Source organism: Anguilla anguilla, chromosome 19, assembly GCF_013347855.1.
Source record: "Anguilla anguilla isolate fAngAng1 chromosome 19, fAngAng1.pri, whole genome shotgun sequence".
Classification (NCBI taxonomy): Eukaryota; Metazoa; Chordata; class Actinopteri; order Anguilliformes; family Anguillidae; genus Anguilla; species Anguilla anguilla.
Genome location: NC_049219.1, coordinates 5,507,319 through 5,531,947, shown reverse-complemented (window position 1 = coordinate 5,531,947; position 24,629 = coordinate 5,507,319). Strand labels below are relative to the sequence as shown.

The 24,629-nt window shown below is 40.9% G+C and overlaps 2 protein-coding genes and 2 long non-coding RNA genes across 5 annotated transcripts in view; 2 read left to right on the top strand and 2 right to left on the bottom strand.

Annotated features, from left to right (window-relative positions):
• Positions 1-24,629, bottom strand: part of LOC118219213 — a 155,857-nt gene that overhangs the window by 16,794 nt on the left and 114,434 nt on the right. The window lies entirely within an intron of this gene.
• The window catches only part of LOC118218856, a 92,811-nt gene that overhangs the window by 26,661 nt on the left and 41,521 nt on the right, over positions 1-24,629 (bottom strand). The gene's annotated exons all lie outside the window — the stretch shown is intronic.
• On the top strand, positions 1,284-11,381 carry LOC118218859. 2 transcript variants are annotated; one of them, XR_004763562.1, is made up of 3 exons: positions 1,284-1,411; positions 9,390-9,482; positions 10,075-11,381. It is a non-coding gene; the product is annotated as an uncharacterized LOC118218859 (long non-coding RNA). The 2 variants fall into 2 exon arrangements; XR_004763561.1 differs by lacking the exon at positions 1,284-1,411 and adding an exon at positions 5,655-5,727.
• Positions 17,200-21,466, top strand: LOC118218862. Its single transcript, XR_004763567.1, has 3 exons — positions 17,200-17,323; positions 19,534-19,574; positions 20,164-21,466. It is a non-coding gene; the product is annotated as an uncharacterized LOC118218862 (long non-coding RNA).

Genomic DNA, 24,629 nt, shown 5'->3' with positions numbered 1-24,629 from the left:
CAAATTTATTAATTTAATTTATGAATTTATTATTATTATTCATTTAATGTTTTTGGCATTTTTATTATTATTATTATTGTTATTATTCCTATAGTGTTAGATGTAACAATTGTTGATGTTCAAGCTGTAGTGTCATTTGTATTTATACATGTACGCTTTGGCAATATTTACTAATGTATTTCATGCCAATAAAGCATTTACAATTTGAATTTGAATGACTGTGTGTGTGTGTGTGTGTGTGAGAGAGAGACCCCAAGGAATGGAAATAACAAGTAAATACACACAGACAAACTAAGTTCATAAAATAGATATTTTTTAACAATCCACAAGTCTCTATATCTATAAATGGCATAATTCACATCCATTCAATCTACAGGGTTGTCCATTGTCACCACTACTACTTAACCTAGCAGTAGAACCACAAGCCTGCAAAATCATAATGTCAGATTCCATCACTGGTTTATAAAATCAGCAATCAAGAACACAAACTATTCATGTATACAGATGACATAATATTGTATAAATCCAAGGTTTCAGAATCCAAACCTTCTCTATGTGCTTAGGAATCACAAACAATATAACAACTGCAAGGGGGATCATCCTAATGGGGATAATGCAACAGACAGGCCTAATAGCAAAATGGCAACTCTAATCATGCCTCCGTCTTTCTGCTGCAGCGGAATATATACGCAGAAGATCCGCTGGCTAGCTTCGCATGCCTGGCTTAAGTTAACTTCGATACGCAGTTCTTCATACTATTAGACTGCTGATGCCTATCCCTGCCCAATCTAACTAAAAGGAATCACCTTGCCATCAACGGTTCGCCAGTTTGAAAGTGTGGTATTTGCGGTATCCTGCCTGCAGCAAGCTGGGAGAGAAGACCAGAAGCACCAGTGTTTCCTGCGGAATTGATCTCTTGGTGTGGAGGGGGGTGTAGCAAAGCCAAAAAAGTTTAAGACTATGAAAACATAACCTCTTGAGACTTCTTAAAGGTTTTTTTTAAATATCTAAATCAACGTTTCCGCTGGTACGGTTTTGCCGTGGCGTGGCGCCATGGCAAAATCCTTGCCGCCACACCATAATAATAAAAAAAATAATTAAAATAAAATAAAAAATTATAAAATAAATATATATATATATATATATATATATATATATATATATATATACTGTATATAGCCCATATATTAAATTCATAAATTAAAAATGTTAAACTGTCTAAATATTTCTGCCTAAATGGGCTTTCAAAACCATATTGTCGCGTCCACATATTTATTTTCAAAAAGAGCCTCGGCCGCGTGCTCAGTGCTTGCTCCTTTCTGAGGTGGTCGGAAGATTTGCAGCGCGCGAAGGTCACACTGTCTGTCAAAGCGTTACTTTTTTTCTTCAGCGACCAAAGGACAACGAAAAGGTAGGTAGCGACGCTTCAAATATTACAAAAATACCATAGTGTTAACCATTGTTTGAATTGGACCAAAATACGTGCCTGTACCTACTCCTCAAAATACATACTGTTTAAAATAAATTAATGTTGGTAATTAAAAGAAGAGTCGGTACTCATATACAAGTCCCGACAGCTCCTGCCCATCTCAAGCACTGGCGCTAACTATCATTCGGTGATGACAACTGGCGGATCCTAACTCTGTTCGGGCAAGTGGAATGCCTCATGCAGTTGTCTGATCGGCTGTTCTTGCAAAGCTTGACAATCCTCTTTAATATTATCTAAATGTAAAGCACTTGTGACCAGGGTTTTGAAAAGTGCAATACAAAATAAGTTGTCAGATTGTTTAAATATGTAAATGTATTAAATCTTTAGACTGTCAAGCTCATGAAGCTGATAGCATCTGTTGTAACAAGTGGTTTTTGTCTCATTTTATTAAGCCTATTCAAATTTTGACATGTCTCATTGCTGCATATTTTCCTGAGGAATTATGATTCTTTGGTGTACAACTACATCTGAGATTTAAGTGTCCACAGTTATGACTCGATGTTTGAATGTGGTGAATCGTCATCCCCTTTTCGGCGACATGAAAGTGTATATTTAAATAGCGTTGGTGCATCTAATCCAGGAGTGAGATATATACTCGGGAGACTTCGGTAAGATTAAAATGAGTTTAATCAAAAATATTCTCATTAGACATGAATAATTAAATTGTCATGAACTGATTAATCATTAGAAGTTATCAGTTGTATTCCCTGAGAAACACCAGACTCGTAAATGCACAAACAGGTGTGTCTCCAGAGAAGAGATGACAACTCCCTTTTAAGGTAAACATGGTATCGTAGATGCGAGGGTATCATAGTCACAGCATACCGAGACTTCTAAAATTAATTATAGGCCTACTGTAAGGCTACAGTGAATACATGTACATTTAAATAAACAGTAATTAAAATATGCATTATATATAATTTATACATGAAGCCAGCATTACGCCCGGCTTGTTATTAGCCTAGTACGGAGCACTAAGGGTGTTATCTTAACGTAGCTAAGTGCTGCGTTGTAACCAGACTTATCGACCGTTAATTAAAACGACTTGATATACAAGTGGTAACATCTTAAAAACCAACTCGTTTCCTAAATAAAGGAGGTCAGGTGACTTGAATTCGTGGTGTGCAGGTTACGCAATTTCCGTGTCCTTCCACTTTTTTCATTGGGTCCTTCACATGGAGGTCACGTGCTTCCTGTCCTCTCCGTGGAGATCGATAGTGGAGATGCTCCTGGTAGATTTGGGGTGTGGAGGTTACGCAATTTCCAGTCCTTCTGCTTTTTCATTGGGTCCTCTACATGGAGGTCACGTGCTTCCGGTCCTCTCCGGGGAGATTCTCCTGGTGGAGATTCCCCAGCTTGCTGCAGGCAGGTTCTACTGCTTTATCATTGGATCCTCTACATGGAGGTCATGTGCTTCCGGTCCTCTCCATGGAGATTGATGGTGGAGATGCTCCTGGTAGATTTGGGGTGTGGAGGTTACGCAATTTCCAGTCCTTCTGCTTTTTCATTGGGTCCTCTACATGGAGGTCACGTGCTTCCGGTCCTCTCCATGGAGATTCTCCTGGTGGAGATTCCCCAGCTTGATGCAGGCAGGTTCTTTTAACATACGCTGCGTGGTGGAAGCAGGCAACTTCCTGGACCCTACTCAAATGAATGAGACTAACACTAAAAAGCCTGGTCTACGGGTAATGTCAAATAGCCTACAATTAAATCGCAATTGCTCAAACATGTAATCGTTATAATTGAGAGCTGTAACGTTACAATTCATCAGCATGGAAACGACAGTTGTCTAAGTCATCAGTGTAGAATTATAACATTATGCTATGTCAATGTATTTAATATGCTGTATCAATATTTGTGTGTTCTTGTGAAAGCATGGACGCAATACATCCAGCCCCCAGAGGGGACTCTTTAGGAAGGTTCACTTACTGCTCAGCTCTCAGGACAAGTGCTGTTGACTACGCCGTCACTGACATGGACCCCTCTCCTCCACCAGCGCATTCACTGTCAGGCAACAAACCCCCATTTCAGGCCATAACAAATTCAGGATATTTCTGAAAAGAACTGGAGACTGCAGAAATTAATACACACAGCCCTGTAAGCTGTATAATCTTAACCAATCATACAGATGGGCTGAAACAAGTGCAGATAAATTCACCAAAGCAATGAGATCAACTGAGTTAATTGACTCTGTTAACATGTTCCTCAATACTCATTACCAAAATAACACTGCAGGCTTAAATCGGGCTGTTACAAATATCAATTATTATCCTGACATCTGGAACCCGGGACTTTCTCCCCAATTTATAAACGTGGAGACAAAGTAGACCCCAATAATTACAGAAGCATGTGTGTAAGCAGTAATCTGGGGAAACAGAGATGCACTTTCTCCTACATTGTAAAAATATTCAGAAACTAGGATAAATTATTTCAACAAGTTATCTCTGATTTTAAAAAACTTCAATTCACAAACCAAATGCGAATTTATAAATCCTGCAAGGAGAAGGGCCAACAGCTCCATTAGCAGCAAAGTACATCTCTGCCTGCAATAATTTGAGGGACAATTGTTGACCACCAAATTTATTAATTTAATTTATGAATTTATTATTATTCATTTAATGTTTTTGGCATTTTTATTATTATTATTGTTATTATTCCTATAGTGTCTGTTGTTGTTAAACAGTTAGATGTAACAATTGTTTATGTTCAAGCTGTAGTGTCATTTGTATTTATACATGTACGCTTTGGCAATATTTACTAATGTATTTCATGCCAATAAAGCATTTACAATTTGAATTTGAATGACTGTGTGTGTGTGTGAGAGAGAGAGACCCCAAGGAATGGAAATAACAAGTAAATACACACAGACAAACTAAGTTCATAAAATAGATATTTTTTAACAATCTCTATATCTATAAATGGCATAATTCACATCCATTCAATCTACAGGGTTGTCCATTGTCACCACTACTACTTAACCTAGCAGTAGAACCACAAGCCTGCAAAATCATAATGTCAGATTCCATCACTGGTTTATAAAATCAGCAATCAAGAACACAAACTATCCATGTATACAGATGACATAATATTGTATAAATCCAAGGTTTCAGAATCCAAACCTTCTCTATGTGCTTAGGAATCACAAACAATATAACAACTGCAAGGGGTATCAGGCTAATGGGGATAATGCAACAGACAGGCCTAATAGCAAAATGGCAACTCTAATCATGCCTCCGTCTTTCTGCTGCAGCGGAATATATACGCAGAAGATCGAAAACACGAAAGCAACAGTGAGCTCTCTGCAGCGCTGCTCAGAGGACGCGACCCCGGGACCCTGCCGGGTATTGTGATGTCACAATAGACTTAATTAGCGTTTGGATCGATACATGTGTGCAAAGCAGAAGAGTTGAACACAGCCCGACCAAAAGCCTTCAATAGAAACGTGAAAGATAAACTTCAACTGCGCGTTCAACTGCTTTCAAACCAGCCTACGGTTCCTTGTACAAAAACCCTGAACTTGAGAAAAGTATCAGGGCTGCCAAGCAACAGTACTAACAGAAACTAGAATGCCAGTTAAGTGCACAGGACCCTAGGCGACCGAGGAAAGGCTTATGAAACAACTGTTCTGTTCTCCCCACCGTCAAGGACATTTACCACTCCAGAGCGCGCTCACGTGCGCGCTTGGGATCGTGAACGACTCCAGCCATCCAGCCTCTGAGCTGTTTGCCCCCTTGCGGACAGGGAAACGATACCAGTCTATTAAGGCTACCACCAGCCGCATGCGCAATGGCTTCTTTCCACCATAAATAATTACCACAGAAGACTTGTACCTGAAAAATACTAAAATATAAACTAAAGCATTAGCTAACATATTAACGGGGGGGGGGGGGGGGTTCAGCATTTGCGTCTACTTATTGACTACATAATCCAGAAGCACTTTCAAAAACACAGAAAACGTCACGATTAGTCATCCCCAGAACCGTAATTAGTCCAAATTTACTGCGAACGTAAAACAAGGTATTGTCCCTTGTATTTTAATCATTACGGTTTGACCAACCGTGACGCAATATCTGTATTTTTGAAAGTGCTTCTGGGATATGTAGTCAATAAGTAAATGTGATTGCTGAAGGGGATCAGACGTTGGACTTCATTTCCCGATTAGCCAATGTCGAAACGCCATGTTGTGTTCGACGGAAACTTGTAAATATTGTCACACAACGACAGTGCTCGATCGAAAGGTAAATACATTTTTGCTGCAGATCAATGTTAACTGTGCAAAGATTACCAGCCAACCTGAACTTTATTTTGAAAACAGCACTTAGCTTTTATGTCTGATGATGTCCATACGTTGTCCAAACTTGCGAGAAACAGTTTGCGTCAATAATGAGCTTTGCAGATAACATTAACGAGATAGCAAACAAGCTAAGAAGCTAGCTAACGTTAGCAAATTAGTTTATTGTAAGCAGCCGTGTGACTCTCCTCCTGTTAATGTAGCTGATGTCTAGTGGTTCTTGTCACGTCTTGTCAAGTTTCTATGACGAAGTACCGTTATACTCCATCATAAATGTGTCTTACTTCCAGCGAACAGTTATATTATTTAAACATAGTCAACAGATGTTGAAATAATAGAACTGGTGGCAGTGTGCCACTTTATTCTCCTAGATGAACTTGGACAGGTGTTGATGAAGGGTGTCAAACCATTTTTTGTTATTATTACTGGGAGCATGTTCAAAGTAAAATTTACTTAGGGTAGTACACTACATGGCCAAAAGTATGTGGACCCCTGACATCCAACATCTCAGCCAAAATTACAGGCATTAATATGGAGTTGGTCCACCCTTTACTGCTAGAACAGCCTCCACTCTTCTGGGAAGGCTTTATGGTAGATGTTGGAGCATTGCTGCAGGGATTTGCTTCCATTCAGCCAGAAGAGCATTAGTGAGGTTCGGCACTGATTGGGCGATTAGGGTCCAACAATCAATATTTGGTGGAGTAACCCCGATTCTTCTTCAAAGTGATCTTACTGATTTTACTTACTGATGTAACTTTTTTCAGAGTTGTATTTGCTATTAGGCCTGTCTGTTGCATTATCCCCATTAGGTTCATACCTCTTTTAGTTGTATTGTGTATTGTTTGTGATTCCTAAGCCCAAAGAGATGGTTTGGATTATGAAATTTTGGATTTATACAATATTTTATAATATGTGTACATGGATAGTTTGTGTTCTTGATTGCTGATTTTAATGCTGGTGATGGAATCTCACATTATGATTTTGCAGGCTAGTGGTTCTACTCCTAGGTTAAGTAGTACTGGTGACAACGGACAGCACTGTTTTGTGCCTGGATGTAGATTGAATGAATGTGACATTATGCTGTTTGTAGATATAGAGACTTGTGGATTGTTATATAAAATATTTATCTATTTTATGAACTTAGTCTGATTGTGAGTATATATTTGTTGTTATTTCTGTTCTATGGGGTCAAATGCTTTTTTAATGTCCAGGCCTCATACTGCTGCAGAAAGGTTACTGTTTTGTTTGCTGAATATGGTAGCACGAACACAAACACACACACACTCTCTCTCCTCTCTCACACACGCAGTCTCTCCCCTCTCTCTCTCTCTCTCTCTCTCACACACACACACATATATGTACATGCACACACACACAAGACTCTCTCTCTCTCACACACACACACACACCCATATATAGGCATTGCACACACACACGCATACATGCACGTAGTCGCGTACACACACACACACACACACACAGTCTCTCCTCTCTCTTTCTTAATACACACACAGTCTCCTCTCTCACACACATAGTCTCTCTCTCACACACACACACACTCACACAAATATGTACACCCACACACAGACACAGTCTCTTCTCTCTTTCAATTCAATTCAATTCAATTCGCTTTATTGGCATGACAAATTTGTACATTTGTATTGCTAAAGCTTGTAAGGTACAGCAATGTATATATATATAATAAATGAAATAATAATAATAATAATAAAATAAAAACAATAGAAGTAACAATAAACAGTAACAATAACTAACAGTAAAAAGTTGCAATAATAAATAAAAATAATCAGCATAACATAAGAATAGTAACACAGTAACAGATGTATTTCTGTGTGTGTACGGATGTATGTGTGTGTGTGTGTGTGTGTGTGCGTGTGTGCGTGTGTAAATGTTTGTGTATAGGTAAATAGGTGTGGTGTTATGGTTGTGTTTCATCACTCACTGTCCCTCAGACTGTGGCAGGCAGCAAGAAACTGTGCTGCAAGTGTAGAGCACTCTGCTTTCCCCCCCAGGAGTAGTTTTAGTTTTGTTTGGTCAGGAAGGTTGTTGAAAAATGGGCAGAACCAGTTAAATTTAGGGAAGTAGATTTTTCTGATTTCTTTATATTTTTGTAATTTTGCTTTTGATAGGTTATAATTTGGTTGACTCTAATTGATTTTGTATCAATGTGCTGGTCCTGAGGCTGTGGGTTGTTAGTACTGGTGAGTGAACTAAGCGTCAGGACCAGCTGATAGAGGGGACTCTTTTCTTTGCTCAACTCTTGGCATTTCAGGGCTTTGTAATGGTATGAGTGGGGGTCACTATTTTTTAAATGTTTCCAAAATTCCAAATTTTTTCTTTTGAATTCTGATTAATAATGGATATTGGCCTAATTCTGCCCTGCATGCATTGTTTGTTGTTTTTCTTTGTATATGCGAGATGTTCTTGCAGAACTCTGCATGCAGGGTTTCAATAGGGTGTTTGTCCCATTTTGCAAAGTTTTGATTTGAAAGTGGACCCCACACTTCACTGCCACACTTCACTCTCTCTCTCTCTCTCTCTCTCTCTCTCTCACACACACACACACACACACACACACACAGTCTCCTATCTAACACATAAAGTCTCTCCTCTCACACACACACACACACACACACACACACACACACACGTACACACACACACAGTCTCTCCTCTTTCTCTCTCTCTCTCTCTCTCTCTTTATCTCTCACACACACACACACACACACACACATAGTCTCTCCTCTCTCTCACACACACACACACACACACAGAAACAAACACCCACAGAACAACAGTTCACCAGGGCAGCTCTAGCAGGGCAGAAATTCGACAAACTGACTTGTTGGAAAGGTGGCATCCTATGACAGTGCCACGTTGAACGTCACCGGGCTCTTCAGTTCAACCCGTTCTACTGCCAGTGTGTGCCTATGGAGATTGCATGGCTGTATGCTTGATTTCATGCATTTGTTAGCAATGGGTGTGGCTGAAGCAGTCGAACCCACTCATTATAAGGGGTGTCCACATACTTTTGGATTCTGGATTTGATTTATTAATATGACAGAAGGGCCACCACCTTCGATCCGTGCTGGAGGACGTGCACAGAGACAATAGGTACAGTCGTAAGGGTGTTGTAGTTTGTACAAAGTCCCAGATTCACTGTCACCAGTTCTGCTAGCTCTCCTGTGCCTGGGGAGAGGGACGGGGCAATGCCACTCCCCTGTCCCTTGGGGGGGAGGGGGGGTGATTGGTGGTGATGGGGGCTTCAGTGCTTCTCTGGCCATTTGGACAATTAGAACGTAGCGTGAAATGTGAGCTTTTCTCAGGAAGGCGATTGGGGAAACCCCAGAGAAACATTTGGGGAGAGCTGCTTAATAGAGTCCTGGAAGCCATAGAAGTCATTTCCCTGTGTAAAAATCTGCACATGTTCTTTATCAGAACAGATACTGATGCCGAGCCAGTGTGTCTGTTTTATGTTGTGTTCAGCCATAGCCAGTAGAACTGAGATTATCCCTGAGGGCAAATTGTGGGTAATAGGAATATGTAACAAATTTTAGTGATTTTAAGCATCCCCCCCTTTTTTCTCTCCAGCTTGTCTGCAGCCCAACAAGCTGATCAGGGTAGCACTGTGGCTGTCTAACAGATGGGCTGACCATGCAGGAAGTCCCCAGATGGAGGCGCTGTGTAAGCATGAGTTTGGTTTTGTTTGTTTTTGTTTCTATGCACCAGATTTGGTGTATATTAGTGCATTACTACTGCCAGTCTTACATACTGCTACCTTTCTGCAATCAAATGAGTTCATTTGATTGCGTAGCAGTATGGGGGACTGTCAGTAGTAATGCACTAATGGAGAGTGGGGCCCAGTCAAATTTTTTTTTTTTTTTTAACCTTCAGAAAATTTTGAAATTTGCAAAAAAATATTATAACCCCCCCATGTTGTATTCTTGGAATTTTCAGGGGGCCAGATTGCCTACCCCTCCACTCACACCACACACACACCTCCCCCACCCTTGGGGACCACCGACGTTGCTCAGGTGCGGTCTCGGGGAATCGAACCATCAACCTCTACCTCCTGAGGATCGGTCCAGCCCCCTACGCCACGGAATCCTTCGCATTTATCGCTCATTTTTTTGTGCACTTACACAGCACAACGGACAAAAGCTGCGCAAACTGAAAAGGGGAAAGCAGGGCTTGAACCCCTGATCTTGGTAGTGGAAAACGAGAACCATTCCTCTACACCACTGTAACTTTGACATTTTTTCTGTTTTTCCTGCAGTGACATGAAGACAGTCAGACCTCAGAAGTAGAAACTGAAGGGACGGACCGGGATTCGAACCCGGAAGCTCAGCGTTCCGAGCATCGGACAATACCTTTACGCCACCGTCATGTTAGCGGTTGCGCGGCTGCAGAAGTGGCCTGATGATGAGACAACCCACGTATAAGCGAAACAAAGACAAAGGGGGGTTCGAACCCCCAACCTCTGCGTCCGTAGGCAAAGACAATACCGTTGCGCCACCTTCTCTTCTGTGAATCGGCCGGCTCTTCTATGGGTAGAAGAAGATGACGCAACAGAACTATTTCCCAAAAAAAAAAGAAAAAAGCTGGAACCCCCCCGGCCGTGGCTGGCTCAAATCTGCTGGGCGTGATGCAGTGACTGGAAGCTGATGGGAAACGCCACTGTTAAAAAAATTACGTGAGGCTTGAACCCTGAAGCTTCTGGTCTTGAGACCAGGTCCCTAACCACTACACTACAGTGGTTTTGTTGTGTTGAAGGCTGATTCAGTGGATATAAGACTTTGATATCACAGAAACTTTGCCTTCATCTACTAACTTCGGACCTGAAGGCGATGAACCTTGTTACCTATGTCTTACAGCCGGTTCTTAGAGCCACAGCAGAGCGGTGAGTTAGGGGAAGCACCAGACAGACAGAACAGAACAGAAGGGGGATTGAACTTGCTACCTTGGGCTTTGTGGAACAGGGTACTCTGTCTTGCGCCACGAAGCCCTTCAAGAGTTCCTGGGTGCTCATTAGTGAACTTATTCTCAGACCCATCAGAAATAAACAGGAAGAGCTCAGCTTTGAATCACACAGATCCAGATTAGGTGCCCTCCTAAAATGAACTCTAAGAAACTGCGGCAAAATATAAACTGACACTCTAACATATTTTGGCTTCTTTAAATAAAGCTTTTGATTCATTGAAGGAATTCCTTTGCATTTGTGATTTATAATTAGAACAACAGGTGACTGACAAGTCCTGTTCAAACAGATGACCTAATTAAAGGTGTAATGTTGTTGCATCTTATAGGTGTGCCTGAAAGTAATTAGTTGGTTACATTTTTTATACCTTTGAATGTTTTCTTTCACAAAGATGAAAAATGAGATTTAATTTAAACACTCATATTCTGTTTTTATAAACTGCAGTGGATATGTATTGGGGACAGCGCTTGTAAATGCATTTTATTTTCTTTTAAATAATGAAATAAAATTAATTGTGTTTTGGAATTTTATTCTGCAATTCCATTTCAGTCTTGAAAGTTGTGCTGCCATTGCTGAATAAAAATAATGCACAATAAGAACAGTGAGTTTTGGTTTCAGTAGATCTTTATTATCCCCAGAGGGCAACTTGTGTGCAGCATTAAAATCCACATACATTTAATAACCATACAAAAAATCGACTTGTACATTGCAACATTTTTTAAATCGGATTTCCTCTGCTGTAATACCATTTTCTGTCCAGCAGAGGGAGGCAAACTCCTGACATTACATTGCATTATTCGGCAGACGTTTTTATCCAAAGTGACGTACAATAAGTGCATAAAGAAGGTCATTGGAACAACTACAAAACACAGATCCAATAAGGCACAATACTCATTTTGTAACAGTTATTCATAGCCATGAACACATTAAGTCCAGTTCACACATTAAACATTACTCTGACCTAACCTCTGCTAAGTAAAACTAGGAGGCATGACAAGCTACAACATCAAGATAATGATACAAAGTACAGTATAAGTGCTGGATGGCGGTACAGGTAACATGAAATTGGCACAGGAGGTACATGTGTAGCATAAAAGAGGGGAATTTAAGTGAAAAAATTATCCCAGATTCATCCGAATGGCAGGGGTGCAAGTGGCGCTGTTTCCACAGAGCGGAGTGGTCGAGCTGGCGTGTAGGATTGAATCATGTCCTGTAAGTAGCCGGGGGCCGTCCTGTTGGCTGCAGGGTAGGCGAGGATCTGGACTTTGAACCTGGTCCTGGCAGCGACCGGTAGCCAGTGGAGTGAACTCAGCAGAGGAGTGACTTGGGATAACTTGGGAAGGTTGAAGGCGAGTCGGGGAGCAGCATTCTGAATCGGGACATGTGAAGCCCAGCACCGATGCCTCCGAAGCACTCCCCTCAGCTCCTTTAAAAAAAGAAGGGACCAGTTAAAACCATTTAAATTGATAATCAAACCAATATATGTAAAGCGAGATGCATGTATACTGTATTTTGGTACAATCTATGTATTAGGCTATGTATAGTTTTGTTTTTAGTCACACACTAAACAGAGGTAAACCAGTAGAATGTGTGTGTTTTTACTACCATGGAGAAGTGAAGACCGTAAACTTAATCCTTAACATGCATGTGATTTACAGCAATGTGCATGCAAACACCACGAAAATTGGAAGCAATCAGTTTTTAGCAATAATCCGATTAAGTATCTGCATGGTTCACAACAACACGATTTCTCTAATACCTGGGTTTTACATGGATTCTTTTAATAATTAGTTGTGTCCAAAAATAATTACTTCACATCGCTCTGCGTTTTGCTTCCGCCTCTTCGCTTGGTTTGATACTGGTTTGTTAAACTTCCACACGCGTTACTGCCCCTCTGCTGGTCGTTAAAAAAAATCCACAACTGATCCTCAGATGCATCCGTGCAAGTCTGGTTGCATACAAACAAATCCAAAGCTTTCCTTTCAAATAGTTACCGCTTATTCTTATCTGAACCAAGAAACGTTTCAAAAGAAACTCCTAATTCTGAAATAAAGTTGAATACCATCTTACTTTCCTGTATTTTACATTATAATAACATGTTGAATCGTCGCAGGCATGCCACACGCTCATACCCACCTGAGTGTTTCCCTACCATGCAGTCCATTTACCTACCATCTTTAAACATCGATTAAAACCACAGTACCTCAGACTTAATCATGCTGGTTTAACTGTACTTGATCCTTACCCCCCGCATAAAGATATAAAAACAACATCCAGGTCACTGCGTCTGGTGAACTTCCGCATATGCAGTTTTAAAATGTCAAAATTTAAAGCCGACTTTCCTACGTTCATGTGCACACACAAATCGAAAATTTACGCAAACATATCGGAGTTAATGTAATGTTTTCTCAGATTCTTACCATATCCGATTAAGGTAACAAACAGGCGTTTACATCAAACCTTCCATAGCCGGATTATTGCCTCAATCGTATTAAAACCGAATTGTGCCTAAACGTAGCCGAGAGCTGTGTTTTCCTGTGCTTTAATGGTGATTGATGACAGGTGCGCGGACAGCCGCCTGTTGCAGGTGCGTTTTATGTCCACAAGAGGGAGCCATCTTACCTATTCGTATATACAGTTGAAGCCAGCCATCGTTAATAAAATAATTAATGAAATGTCATACAACACTGTACTTAATAATAATTAATAAATAATTATTTCAATTAGCGCACCAGCTGATCACACAAAACTGCAAGAATCTCTCATACAAATAAGATGCGCTGCATATGAACAAATGAGATGGCAATAGGCAAGGGTTTTAATATTACATGATTAATCACTGCTTCCTGTGGTGGACAGGGCTGAGATTTCTGATGACTCATCCCGATTAATCTGGACATACCGATTGGCTCAAGGGCTGCGATTATTTGGCTTTACTGAACAACGCCCAGCCGGACCAGTACCATCCACAGGGCATTTTTGCCTTGTCGTGGTCCTGTGTTCACAGTCAAAGAAGTTTGCTACGTTCAGCAAAAATCTTAAATGTTTGCTGCCATTTAGGTTGGAATTCCAGGGGTGTCAATGTCCAGGGATGCCAGGAATCAGCCAATGATGCATTTACACGTTCATTAAGCATGTAAAGAATCACCATGGTAACAGCTTGCAGGGGGACTGAACCAAGATCTTTGTTGAGGATGAAACCCTTGTACACTGTGTGATGTGCCTTCGCTAAGTACCTCTATTAAGATAATTACCCTTTCAACAGAGATACCTGGGTTCATAACGTTGCTGTACTGGAGTGTTTTTCCTCGTTGACATTTAAGACTGTAGACTTAACTTAGAAGTCTGGATCACTGGTCTTAGGTGCCAAATGCCACAGCTGGTTAAAAAGAGTCTTGTATAATAATAATCACAGCTTAGTGATGACAAAGAATTTGCATACTGATTAACAGTATCGGTGGGTGGAGGACCAAAATGTGCCTAGGTGCTTGAAAACATTTCCGATTGCTTTCATGAGGAAAATGTTTATCTTTGACAAACAGGTCATTGAGCATAGAGTTCTGGAGCACCTCAGAGAGTACATGCACTAGCATTCCCCCCAATCCACTAACCGTGGATACCATTGGTGCTCAAGTTGGGTGATTAGTGCCTGTCTCTCACTCAATCCAGCTCGGCCATCAGTACATTTGAGAGACAGAGATTAATCACACTCCTTGAGTGGGAATTGAACCCACATTTTCAGGCTGGGAAATACCAGCGCATTTACCCTCTGAGCCACCCCAGAACTCTGAAAGCACTCTCTCATGCATCATAGTTAAGTCTACAATCAGTAATGTCAAAGTGAAACAACAGTGTAAGGCCTGCAGGGGGACTGAACCAAGATCTTTGTTGAGGATGAAACCCTTGTACACTGTGTGATGTGCCTTCGCTAAGTACCTCTATTAAGATAATTACCCTTTCAACAGAGATACCTGGGTTCATAACGTTGCTGTACTGGAGTGTTTTTCCTCGTTGACATTTAAGACTGTAGACTTAACTTAGAAGTCTGGATCACTGGTCTTAGGTGCCAAATGCCACAGCTGGTTAAAAAAAGTCTTGTATAATAATAATCACAGCTTAGTGATGACAAAGAATTTGCATACTGATTAACAGTATCGGTGGGTGGAGGACCAAAATGTGCCTAGGTGCTTGAAAACATTTCCGATTGCTTTCATGAGGAAAATGTTCATCCATGACAATCAGGTCATTGAGCGTAGAGTTCTGGAGCACCTCAGAGAGTACATGCACTAGCATTCCCCCCAATCCACTAATCATGGATACCATTGGTGCTCAAGTTGGGTGATTATTGCCTGTCTCTCACTCAATCCAGCTCGGCCATCAGTACATTTGAGAGACAGAGATTAATCACACTCCTTGAGTGGGAATTGAACCCACATTTTCAGGCTGGGAAATACCAGCGCATTTATCCTCTGAGCCACCCCAGAACTCTGAAAGCACTCTCTCATGCATCATAGACAAGTCTACAATCAGAAAAGTCAAAGAGGAAAAACATGTAAGGCCAGCAGGGGGACTGAACCAAAATCTTCACCTTAACAGACGTAGTGGAGACACATCACATAGTGTGCAAGGGTTTCTTCCTCAACAAAGATCTTGGTTCAGTCAATGATCTGAAATGGCAGAAGGAATTAAACAGTATTAGCTTGATACATCACCAGCGAGTCATAAACTGGGGTAGGTACCCCAGCACAGGGCCAACTTGTCCCCATGTGAAGACACTCACTTGTCCATAATAAATATTCAGATATGTGCGTGTTATCCTTAATTTCTTACACTCTAAATATCTTTGTTTAACACATCATAACTGTGTCCTTTCCAGATCCAGGAACTCCACTGCAGTTTATTAATATTCCACATTAAACATTTGTGAACAAATTATTATTCATAAATATTTATGTTCTGGGTTTTGCACAGAAATGCATCAACAATCCATTTGAAAAAAAAATGCAAAAAAGGAACGAACCTTCTTTTTCAACATTTAACTCTGATATTTCTATGAACTTCTATTTTTAGACCACAAGATGGCAGTATAAGACCACAAATGACCAAAAAACAAAAAAACAAAGACTCTTCCTAGGAAACTCTGTGTATGCTAGGTCCTAGGAAACTGTATGCTGGGTTTTTTTTTCCAGCCACAATTGCAATCCCAGAATTAACGAGATGTTCACTTTTATTAATTAGACACTTTTCATGTTTTGAAGGATTATTTACCCTTTTTAACCACTTTATGTTAGAAATAGCTATGCATGCCATGAAGAATAGCAGTACCACATTCACATTGTGCTATATTGCAAATGGTTTATTTATTATTAATTATTTATTTAGACAATGCGGGTCACCATAGATGTCGTGTTACCATTATGTGCAAACCTGAATCCCTAATTCAGCAAATAATTGAACTAATTATATAATCAAGAGCTGAGGCTGGAATAAAAACCAGCATACACACGGCCCTCCATGGCACTAAGTTTGAGACCACTGTGCTACGATATCTATCTAATTTTTAGACCAATGGCCTTTAATTTTATCATTGTTTATCCTCCTTCTACAATGTCAGATCATTGAGTTCAATGTGATTTTCCAGCCTTGGGTGAGCTAGTCTATGATGCATTCTACCTGGTTGTAAGCCTTAGTTGTAAGCTCTTGCCCTTCCAACAATGGGACCAGTACAAGGGTTTCATCCTCAGCAAAGATCTTGGTTCAGTCCCCCTGCAGGCCTTACACTGTTGTCTCACTTTGACATTACTGATTGTAGACTTAACTATGATGCATGAGACAGTGCTTTCAGAGTTCTGGGGTGGCTCAGAGGGTAAATTCGCTGGTATTTCCCAGCCTGAAAGTGTGGGTTCAATTCCCACTCAAGGAGTGTGATTAATCTCTGTCTCTCAAACATACTGATGGCCGGGCTGGATTGAGTGAGAGACAGGCAATAATCACCCAACTTGAGCACCAATGACATCCACGGTTAGTGGATTGGGGGAATGCTAGTGCATGTACTCACTGAGGTGCTCCAGAACTCTGTGCTCAATGACCTGTCTGTCATGGATAAACTTTTGTCTCATTTTGACTTCTGTGATTGTAGGCTTAACTATGATGTTGGGCTGAGAGAGTTCATTTATGGTGACTGAAACGAAAAACAAACGAGAACGCGCAATAATTATTAAATAAAACAGTTGATTGCGCACCTTTTTTATTATCTTAAATTTTAAATCGTCCTTATAATTATGCGACGTGCGCTATATAACGCCAGTGAGTAAAAGGAGGAAAAAATTAACGCCCTCCCCCTTTACTTCAGTACATACGGTTTGACCAACCGTGACGCAATGTTTGTGTTTTTTAAAGTTTTGTGGGATATGTAGTCAATAACGCGTCGCGATTGCTGAAGCCGGCGAGACGGTGGACTTCATTTCCCGAGTAAACCATCGTCGAAAGACATGCGGTGGCCATCTGCAACTCGTAAATATACTTCCGCCTGCAGGGCTGCAGAAAGGTAATTACATATTTTGCTACAAGCCAATGCTTACTATGCAATGTCTGAATGCTCACTTTAACTATGTTTTGAAAATATTACTTCGTGTGCTTCCTGTGTGATACGCGATAATATCCGTACATTTAACCAACCTTGCAAAATACGGTTTGCATCGATAAACAAACAACCGAACTAGCTAGCTGCCTAGCTAATGTCGCTAGCTAGCTATGTAGATAACACTAGCTGGACAGCCATCAAAGAATCAACAAACCAGTTAACGTTAGCGAGTTTTGTTAGCTGCATTTGATGAATTGGTTGGTTTGACATTTCTATAGTTTTCTGTTTGCTGGTCATATCAAGCCTTCCTGCAGCCTGTTGAGCGAATTCATAACTGTCATTACAACTACATGTGGTCATGCTGTTTGTAAATACTACCGGTGTTTACAGAAACTGTACGCAGAACCTTTCTTGCATTACAGCCTTAAATGAAACTACATTAAACATGATTTATCCCACCTTCATTTGCACATGGTATTCAGTAATATCCCACATTTCTGAGAATTTATTAAAAATGAAATTCTATAATAACTGAGTTGTGTAAGTGTGGACATTTTTCTCCATCCATTTTCCCCTCTGTCCCGACGAGAGCCCTAGTGCGTTCTCAATGAGAAACGCCCCCATAACAGGATGCTTCGCTGTAGGGCTGGTGTTCTGTGTTGATGTGCTGATGTGTGTTTTGGACAGAATTTCTATTTTGGTTTCATTAGATCGCAAAACATTTCATGACATTGCTTCAGAGTTCAGTGTGTTTTTGCATATGTCAAAGGAGACATATGCAAAAGGCTTTTTTTAGGAAGGGCCTTTCTTCTTGCCACCCTGTCATATAGGCCAGTATTGTGGAGAGCTTGGGATATTGTTGTCACATGCACACATTGACCAGTCTTTGCCATAACGGACTGCAGCTGCAGCTCATTAAAAGATGCCATTGGCCTCTTGGTGACCTCTCTGATTAGTCTCCTCTGTGCTCGTTCATCCTGTTTGCAGGGACGGCCTGATCTATGCAAGATCTCAGTGGTGATTCACTGTGTTATTTGAGTCTTTTGATATCTCGTTATGCTCATCTCCTGATTTGTGTCTGTCTGCAGTTTTACCTCTGAGTCCATTAGAATGCTCTTTGTTGTTCATGGTTTGTTCTTTGCTGTGTAATGCACTACCCTGCAGAGGAAGCCTACAGAAACAGATTGTTTCATTGTGTGCTAATCAGAATTACTATAACTGGACACAGGTAGGGGCCAGTCAGCTTGGTGTGTGATGTAGGAGTTTGGTTATGCGTGAGCTAATGCACCATTACAATCATTAGGGTGTGTCTGTTTTATGCAACCCAGCTGTCATAGATTTTTAAAAATGAGTTCTCAGGTATTTTGAGAATTGTTTTCACTTGGATATTGTGGAATACCATGTGTCAATACATGTAAAAAATCAGATTTGATGTGCTTTTTATTTAAGGCTGTAATGCAGTAAGAGGGAACACTGTGGAAGGGTTGTATACACGTTCTATAGCCAGGTGACTGCAGGTGAAAGAGTATGACGTGTGCATGTTGCGGAAGATGAGGACAGGGCCTTTATGTATGTTGGTATCTGGATGTGAGTTATTTAACTCAGTTGGAAGGCTCACCACCTTAGATGTGCGGAGGAGAATATGTACATGTGAGATATTTGAAGAAACTGACACACCCGCATGGCTGTATCTGTTATCTGTTCTCCTGCGCAGGTCTAAGGTGATGGGCCTGCTAACTGTCATTTTAGTAATTCACACCCAGATTCCAACATACATAAATTACCTGTCCTCATCTTTAACTACATGCACATTTCATACACTTTCCCATGTATTCACCACATACAGTGGCTATAGTTAATGTCTCTGCCAGTCTTATATACTTCTGCCTTTATACAGTAAACTGAGTTTAGCTTCAATTGTGGGTAATGGGAAAAATCTGCATGTATTCGTCAGCCTTTCAAAAATAGACTTTAGTGTTATACTTCCTCTGCTGTAATTCAATTCAACATATTCTTCGCCTGTAGCACCCTGTACTAATGCAGTCCTGTCAACCCTCTTTTAACAAAGATTGTTAATGCCTCTGTTTTCATTTGCATAATGTATGTTCATAGGTAACATATTTTGATTATATTTTGTTTATTTTAAACATTCCCCCCTCTTTTTTTCTCTCCAGCTTGTCTGCAGAAGCAGGAAGTCCCCAGATGGAGGCGCTGTGTATGTATGAGTTTGGTTTTGTTTGTTTTTGTTTCTATGCACCACTTTTGGTGTATATTAGTGCATTACTACTGCCAGTCTTACATACTGCTACCTTTCTGCAATCAAATGAGTTCATTTGATTGCGTAGTAGTATGGGGGACTGTCAGTAGTAATGCACTAACGGAGAGTGGGGCCCCTGTCAAAAATTTTTTTTTTTTTTACCTTCCGAAAATTTTGAATTTGCAAAAAAATATTATAACCCCCATGTTGTATTCTGGGAAATTCCGGGGGGCCAGATTGCCTGCCCGTCCACTCACACCACACACACACCTCCCCCACCCTTGGGGACCACCGACGTTGCTCAGGTGCGGTCTCAGGGACTCGAACCATCAACCTCTACCTCCTGAGGATCGGTTCAGCCCCCTACGCCACATACTCCTTCGCATTTATCACTCATTTTTTTGTGCACTTACACAGCACAACGGACAAAAGCTGCGTAAACTGAAAAGGGGAAAGCAGGGCTTGAACCTCTGACCTTGCTAGTGGAAAACGAGAACCATTCCTCTGCACCACTGTAACTTTGACATTGTTTCTGTTTTTCCTGCAGTGACATGAAGACAGTCAGACCTCAGAAGTAGAAACTGAAGGGACGGACCGGGATTCGAACCCGGAAGCTCCGTGTTCCGAGCTTCGGACAATACCTTTACGCCACCGTCGTGTTAGCGGTTGCGCGGCTGCAGAAGTGGCCTGATGATGAGACAACCCACGTATAAGCGAAACAAAGACAAAGGGGGGTTCGAACCCCCAACCTCTGCGTCCGTAGGCAAAGACAATACCGTTGCGCCACCTTCTCTTCTGTGAATCGGCCGGCTCTTCTATGGGTAGAAGAAGATGACGCAACAGAACTATTTCCCAAAAAAAAAAAGAAAAAAGCTGGAACCCCCCCGGCCGTGGCTGGCTCAAATCTGCTGGGCGTGATGCAGTGACTGGAAGCTGATGGGAAACGCCACTGTTAAAAAAATTACGTGAGGCTTGAACCCTGAAGCTTCTGGTCTTGAGACCAGGTCCCTAACCACTACACTACAGTGGTTTTGTTGTGTTGAAGGCTGATTCAGTGGATATAAGACTTTGATATCACAGAAACTTTGCCTTCATCTACTAACTTCAGACCTGAAGGCGATAAACCTTGTTACCTATGTCTTACAGCCGGTTCTTAGAGCCACAGCAGAGCGGTGAGTTAGGGGAAGCACCAGACAGACAGAACAGAAGGGGGATTGAACTTGCTACCTTGGGCTTTGTGGAACAGGGTACTCTGTCTTGCGCCACGAAGCCCTTCAAGAGTTCCTGGGTGCTCATTAGTGAACTTATTCTCAGACCCATCAGAAATAAACAGGAAGAGCACAGCTTTGAATCACACAGATCCAGATTAGGTGCCCTCCTAAAATGAACTCTAAGAAACTGCGGCAAAATATAAACTGACACTCTAACATATTTTGGCTTCTTTAAATAAAGCTTTTGATTCATTGAAGGAATTCCTTTGCATTTGTGATTTATAATTAGAACAACAGGTGACTGACAAGTCCTGTTCAAACAGATGACCTAATTAAAGGTGTAATGTTGTTGCATCTTATAGGTGTGCCTGAAAGTAATTAGTTGGTTACATTTTTTATACCTTTGAATGTTTTCTTTCACAAAGATGAAAAATGAGATTTAATTTAAACACTCATATTCTGTTTTTATAAACTGCAGTGGATATGTATTGGGGACAGCGCTTGTAAATGCATTTTATTTTCTTTTAAATAATGAAATAAAATTAATTGTGTTTTGGAATTTTATTCTGCAATTCCATTTCAGTCTTGAAAGTTGTGCTGCCATTGCTGAATAAAAATAATGCACAATAAGAACAGTGAGTTTTGGTTTCAGTAGATCTTTATTATCCCCAGAGGGCAACTTGTGTGCAGCATTAAAATCCACATACATTTAATAACCATACAAAAAATCGACTTGTACATTGCAACATTTTTTAAATCGGATTTCCTCTGCTGTAATACCATTTTCTGTCCAGCAGAGGGAGGCAAACTCCTGACATTACATTGCATTATTCGGCAGACGTTTTTATCCAAAGTGACGTACAATAAGTGCATAAAGAAGGTCATTGGAACAACTACAAAACACAGATCCAATAAGGCACAATACTCATTTTGTAACAGTTATTCATAGCCATGAACACATTAAGTCCAGTTCACACATTAAACATTACTCTGACCTAACCTCTGCTAAGTAAAACTAGGAGGCATGACAAGCTACAACATCAAGATAATGATACAAAGTACAGTATAAGTGCTGGATGGCGGTACAGGTAACATGAAATTGGCACAGGAGGTACATGTGTAGCATAAAAGAGGGGAATTTAAGTGAAAAAATTATCCCAGATTCATCCGAATGGCAGGGGTGCAAGTGGCGCTGTTTCCACAGAGCGGAGTGGTCGAGCTGGCGTGTAGGATTGAATCATGTCCTGTAAGTAGCCGGGGGCCGTCCTGTTGGCTGCAGGGTAGGCGAGGATCTGGACTTTGAACCTGGTCCTGGCAGCGACCGGTAGCCAGTGGAGTGAACTCAGCAGAGGAGTGACTTGGGATAACTTGGGAAGGTTGAAGGCGAGTCGGGGAGCAGCATTCTGAATCGGGACATGTGAAGCCCAGCCTCCGAAGCACTCCCCTCAGCTCCTTTAAAAAAAGAAGGGACCAGTTAAAACCATTTAAATTGATAATCAAACCAATATATGTAAAGCGAGATGCATGTATACTGTATTTTGGTACAATCTACATATCAGGCTGTGTAATTTAGTTTTTAGTCACACACTAAACAGAGGTAAATCAGTGGAGTACACCAATGTGTGTGTGAATCTACTACCCTGGAGAAGTGAAGACTAATCTTAATCCTTAACATGCAGGTGATTTACAGCAACGTGCACACAAACACCCCGGAAATCAGTTTTCAACAATATTCCGATTAAGCATCTGCATGTTTCAGAAAAACACAATTTCTCTAATACCTGGGTTTTACGTGGATTCTTTTAATAATCATATAAGGCCAATTAGTTGTGTCCAAAAATAATTACTTCACACCGCTCTGCGTGATGCTTCTGCTTCTTCTTCTCTTTGTATGATTCTGGCAGGTTAAACACTTCCACACGCATTACTGCCCTCTGCTGATCGTTAAAAAACCTCACCTGATCCTCAGATGCATCTGTGCATATAGTCCAGTTGCATACAAACAAATCCAACTTTCCTTTCAAATAGTTACTGCTTCTTCTTGTCTGAAAAAAGAAAAAGGAAAGTCCTAATTCTAAAATAACATTGAATACCATCTTACTTTCCTGTATTTTACATTATAATAACATGTTCAATTGTTGCAGGCATGCCACACTGTCATACCCACCTGGGTGTTTCCCTACTATCCTTATCGCTTAAAACCACAAGTGCCTCAGAATTAATGTTGCTGGTTTAACTGTACTGATCCTCCCCCCCCCCTGCATAAAGATATACATTGCACTAGGTAATAATGCTCAAAGCATAGGCTCTGCATCTTGTGGCCATTGTTTGTCAACAATTTAGAAGTGGTTTGATGGTCCTAGGCCCTATTATCTAGGAGCTATTGAACTTGAAAGCATTTGTCATCTGTATTTTTTTCAATAATCAATTGAAATACCTAATTGGAAATATTTGTGTAAAATTGCACTAGGTAATAATGCTCAAAGCATAGGCTCTGCATCTTGTGGCCATTGTTTGTCAACAATTTAGAAGTGGTTTGATGGTCCTAGGCCCTATTATCTAGGAGCTTGTATGTCAGACCTGCATGTATCATTATGTCCAAATCCCCCTCCACTAAAAAAAGACTTAATGAAGGAGGAGACATTTTGTCACAATTCTGAAAAATAAATGTATTTGCATATTTATAGATTCAGGATTTTTTTATTGAAGAAGTGTCTGTCTGAACTAGACACTTTCTCTGTGAATCCCTTTGAGACAAGTGTGATATAGGGCTATATAAATAAACACAATTCCACTTGAGAAGGCATCAGAAGGAATTTCGAGATTTAAAAAAAAATGTGGAAAAACCAGACAAATTATATTTAGATATATACATCTTCAAACATATCCTTGGGGGATATTTAAAATATAACCTCACAAAGTGTGTCTTTACGTCTCTCCTCATGTCTTGTTGAGCTAGGTTGAGCTGCCCTCCCCAGAGAACAAGAGTGTCAGGGAGAGAGAGGAGAGCGAGGAACAGGAAAGAGAGAGCCAGGAACAGGAAAGAGAGCCAGGAACAGGAAAGAGAGAGCCAGGAACAGGAAAGAGAGGGCCAGGAGCAGGACTTCCATTACTTTGCCCGCCCTGAGCTTTCCATGTTCGATACTTTTTTAGATTTCCACCCTCAGCAGAGAACCAACAATCAGGTTGTGCAAAAGGTATTCACCTGCAAAGATGGCACCAGCAGGAAGTGGCTCACATATTGCGAGGAACAGCATACATTGTTTTGTTTTATATGTATGGCATTTGGAAAGAGCACTGACACCAGCAAGTTCATTACTGGACTCTCAGGATGGAGACGTGTACACCAGCGTACAGAGGAGCACGAAAAGAGCGATACACACCGAAAGTGTGCGGAAGCTTATTTCCTAAGGTACAAAAAGGGAGATATCCAGAGCAAGTTTGCCGGCAGTCAGATGTCTGCTCATAGGCAGCAAGTCAGAAAGAAACGCCAGGTTTTGGAGCGTGTAGTGGATGTGGTTAAAGTGTTTGGAAAGAGGGGCCTGAGCTACCAGCATATGAAGAATGAGGCAGCATACAACTGGGATGACAATACCCTAGACCATGGAAACTTTTTGGAGCTCATCCTTTTATTAGGAAAGTATGATGTCAGTCTCAAAGAGCATCTTGATGATTGCATAAAGAAGAGCAAGGAATTGCATGAATCAAGTGGAACAAAAGGTAGAGGATCACTTATCACCCTACTGTCCAAAACCACTGTGAACTCCGTGATCGATAGCATTGGCCATCTAATTCAGGAGAG